The sequence below is a fragment of the Otolemur garnettii genome, unplaced genomic scaffold (genome assembly GCF_000181295.1).
Source record: "Otolemur garnettii isolate 467f Iridium unplaced genomic scaffold, OtoGar3 scaffold00078, whole genome shotgun sequence".
Classification (NCBI taxonomy): domain Eukaryota; kingdom Metazoa; phylum Chordata; class Mammalia; order Primates; family Galagidae; genus Otolemur; species Otolemur garnettii.
This window is the reverse complement of record NW_003852473.1, coordinates 7,724,340-7,729,082: the sequence shown is the minus strand read 5'-3', so window position 1 is coordinate 7,729,082 and position 4,743 is coordinate 7,724,340.

Below are 4,743 nucleotides of genomic sequence, written 5' to 3'. Positions count from 1 at the left end.
AAGTGAGAGTACAACTCTTCCATTCACTTGAACACTGAAAGGTCTTCATGGAACTATTAACTGGCCTGATTTCAGTGTTGTTGCATCTCAGGGTGTAGTGAGGCCTGAGGAGGGGGAGAGGTGGGGACCTTGTTCATGGAGCAGTCAGAACACACAACATTTGCTATTGTTGGTGTTTAAGGTGGGTGAGGCTTGTGTGCCCCACAACACATCCCCTCCTTTCTTCCTCCCTGTTCTTGGAAAGAAAGTAAATTTTTCTACTAATCTTCTTTGAAGGACACTTTTTTCTCTGGGTCATTCCCTGAAAATGTAATCTTTTAGGTGATGCAGAAGTCTCCTGCTTGCCTCTGACCCTGCAAGGACCCAGGCTTTGTTTGCCTCTGACCCCTGTGAGAACCCAGGCTCTATTTGCCCCTGACCCCTGCAAAGACCCAGGCTCTGTTTGCCTCTGTCCCCTGTGAGGACCCAGGCTCTGTTTGCCCCAACCCCTGGGAGGACCCAGGCTTTATTTGCCTCTGACTCCTGCGAGGACCCAGGCTTTTTTCCCTGATTTGAATATCCATGGCCCAGTAGAACAGTTTCTAGACATAGTAGAGATAGCCAGGAAAATGTAAGCTCAGGGCTCACCTGCCTTAGTGGGTTGTATTTGCTTCTTTTTTCTAGTTTCTTATTAATCAATCCCCTTAATTGCTTGCCAGTTCAGCCATGCATTAAATGATATGTTTTTTCTACTTTATCTAGCATTTTTAGGTGTGCTGGATTAGGGATATTTTTCCTGAAAGCCTAGGCTGCCATATTGTACACATTGGAAATCTACTCTTCTTTCCTCACTTAACTTATGGAGGATGCATTTTTGCCTGTCAATTAACATTCTGCTAAAATTTATTTTAGTTTCTGAATTACATTTTTATTAAATGGATGCATTATGATTTTATTGGATGTATAAAGTGTTAGGGTTTTTTTTTTTTGCCAAATTTTCCATGTGTATTTATTTTCATGTATACCTTTTCATGTACATCTCTCGACTCTTTGGGATTATTCTTACAAGTGGAATTTCAAAGTCAAAGAGCATTAACTTCTTAACAGTCCTGTGTCCTGCTGTCTTACTATTTTCTCCCAAAGTAATCCCAACTGACAGTACTATTCAAGGTGTGTGATGGTATCTCATTTTAATATCCTCAAGATCAATTATTTTCATCTTTGTTAATTTGATAGGTGAGAAATGTTTTCTTATTGTTGTTTACATTTGCATTCCTTTATTATAGAGGAGGCTGATTATACATGATTATTATTAATTTGTGTTTCTCTGGCTGTGAATAGTTTATGTGTTTTTTTTCCCCAGTCTTCTCACATTTTGACTTCGGTTTCTCCATGAGTGGACAGCCTCCTTTAGGCTAACATGAACAAATAGTAATCCTTAAGTCAATGACTGGACAAGGTCTTAGGACTATAATAGGAATCCATTTAGGGTCCCTTCTTAGGTCTTTAGCCCTGGAGATGCAGGAGCTGTGCTGGCTGATTTTAACTTAATGACATCACTGTGGTAACTGAGTGAGGTAAGTCTGACTCTACTGCTATTGTTTTACAACTGAGGAAAATGAGGCTCAGCATCAGTAAATGATCTGTTCAGATTACCCAACAGGGATTTTGAACTTAACATTTTTACGTAAGAGATTTCTCTTTTTGATAGTCTTGGACCAAAATCCTTCCCTCTGTCACTATAGATAAAATGGTTATATATCTGTATATTTGAAACTCAAGAGAAGAGTTTGCAAAAACTCAGGAAAAGAGAAGCAAGTATGTGGTTGCTGGCTGGGCATGGTGGCTCATGTTTGTAATCCCAGCACTCTGGAAGGTTGAGGTGGGTGGATTGCCCTGAGTTCACAAATTCAAGACCCAGCTTGAGCAAGAGGGAGACCTCATCTCTAAAAATACCTGGGTGTTGTGGCAGGTGCCTGGAGTCCCAGCTACTCGGGAGACTGAGGCAAGAGGATTGTTTGAGCCCAAGAGTTGGAGGTTGCTGTGAGCTGTGACCCCACAGCACTCTATGGAGGGTGACAAAGTGATATTCTGTCTCAAAAAAAGCAAGTGGTTGCTGAAGACAGCAAAACACATGAGATTAGGCTCTCATATTCCCTAAATATTTGCAGAAACATGAGGCCAGAAGGGAGATGACACTACTCATAGCCATGTGGTTGTGCGTGGCATGACTTCAGTGGGTGCTGTCCACATCCAGTATGGCATGACTGGTCTTGGGAGTTGGCAGAGCCACCCTGAATAATCACAGGCAGCAACTTCTTTATGTGATTTAATATACATAATCGCAAATGTTTTTCAGATGCAGGGCAGTGTGAACTAGAAATAGGATAAGTGATATTGGATTAGAATCCTTCTGAAGTTTGCTTTTAGTGTCAAAACAATTGATACAAAAATTTGATGTACCAAGCAAGGGTCAATGTTCTAGATAACATGAAATAATATTAAGGGCAAGAAATTTAAAGCAAGATTTCACTTGTAGGAATATACTTAAAATAGGCAAACACGCCTCAGATTCTCCAACGTGGGCAGCAGAGTTATCTGTTGAGCCAGTGAAGAGTAAAGTCCTCCAATGGATGGAAGGTTAGAAATGATCACCTTACAGGTGGAAGGCATTTTAGAAACCACTTTGTCTTGCAATTGCCAGTTGGAATTACTTGGTCCAAGTTACTCAGCATGAATTTTGGGGGAAGGACTGGAGGTTACTGCCCATGGCCCTAATTGAGATTCCTAGCTAAGCTTCTCTTGGGTTGCTGAATGAAAATAGAAGATAGGATAATCTAGAAATCACAGTGTTTGCTTCAGTTACCCTGCTTTGCCCTCCCTTCACCAGATATGCTAACTGTAGCATATACTTTAATATTTTATATACTTGAGTCAATTGGTAGTAGGTTAATTTTTTTTTTTTAGAGAAACGTGTATCATAGCATGAGAAACGGCACTGGATTCCAGGACATTGGACTTGAGCTTTTCTATCAATAAACTGGTCTTTTCTTCATCTGTAGCATTCAAGCTTTGAACTAATTGATTTCTAAGGTAACTTTTCTGTTCTAAAACTGTTCATAACTACTTTAAAATCAATAGTTTCTTGAATTATGATTAACTATAGATATTTTAGAACAAATACCAAAGAAGGCTTTTACATAAGCTAAAGGAGAAAAACCAACATACACAAATATGTTTATTTCTGATATTATCACTAATCAGTCTTTTATATATCCTGTAAAATGACTATTACATTTGCAATAGTAAATGAAATAGTTTCTTATCAAAGCCAAAGTGATGAATGCTCTGTCTTGCACATACAGGGCAATTTCATAATCAAAGTTCTTTATCAGGGTCAGCAAAACTGGTTCAGAAAATGCAAGAAATTTTCTATTCTTTGGAATAAAGTTTAGCAATTACCTCCTGTAAAGTGCTAAAGCAATTATCCCATGCCCGTGCAAACACAGATTGTTTAAGGTTTGTCCTTGTCTTGAAGGTACAGAGAAAGCAAATTAATGGGCAACTCTGATATTGTTGAGCAAATTCAGGGGCTGTCCCTGAGGGTGCGGTCTGAAGCCTTACTTATTACATTTGGGATTTTCGCTGCTGTGTGGCTGTCCCATGGAGCCTCTGGAGGCAGTTTTGCAAATTTCAGGCATAGCTGTTCTTGGTGAAATAGCTATTAGTTTCTATTTAGAAGTGAGCAAAGTTTAACTACATTCTTTTGACTCTTTTTTTCCCTGTTTCTACTTCGGCAACCCCATTTGGGATTATCATGACCAAGCTTTAGAAATTATATTCCTGTGAAAAGCAAAGTTAGAAGTTGAATTTTTCAGAAGAAAATTCAGAAAGCAAGAAAGTGAAAACAAAAATAAACATGTGTAGAGAACATTGATCTTTAACATTACAGCAGAGAGAATACTTCCTTCCTCTCCTCTGCCCCAAAGTAATTTCAGAGTAATGTTTTGGGTTTCTATTCTGAATTAGATTTGGATAGATAGGGCTTCTAGGACTGGGGAAATTATGTCAGACCCTTCTTTCCAATTCTCTTTCTGGGTCTGTCTCTGTTGCTTCAAAGAACACATCTGCTGGCCTTGGGCCAGCTCCCTGTGCCTCCCCAAAGCCATCCTGGGCCTGGCCAGTGAGTCCTGTTCTGTTTCTGCCATGTCATGTTTCCTCTCCTGGGTTTTAGGCAGTGGGCAGTGGTGTGGTTGTACACAAGCTTTATAAAAAAAAAAAGAGGAAGAAGCAACACTGATTTGCAGCCTTTGCCAATTTCTGTGTATATCTACTACTATGGCCACTTTCAAGCTGCTGCCACGAGGTCACTGCACATGGAGACGTGAGGAGAGAGAGGTACACAGTTCATTCTCCAGGGCAGGCAAAAGCTGGTTTTAGCACACCACACACATCTGTCTTTATGGAAACCTGGGTTCAATCTTAAATGTCTCTATGGCTTGTGCTCCTAGTTCATTTCTGTCTGTCTGCTTTAATTTTTATAAATTACACTTGCAAATAGACAGAACCTTCTTTTTGGTTGGGTCTCTAATCCCAAGTCAGGTTCTCCACACAGTCTGTGTGGTCCCCGGGTCCCTGTTTTTATGGACACCACCCTTCTCATGACACCACCCTACCACCCTTCTCAGGACACCACCCTACCACCCTTCTCATGACACTACCCTACCACCCTTCTCAGGACACCACCCTACCACCCTTCTCATG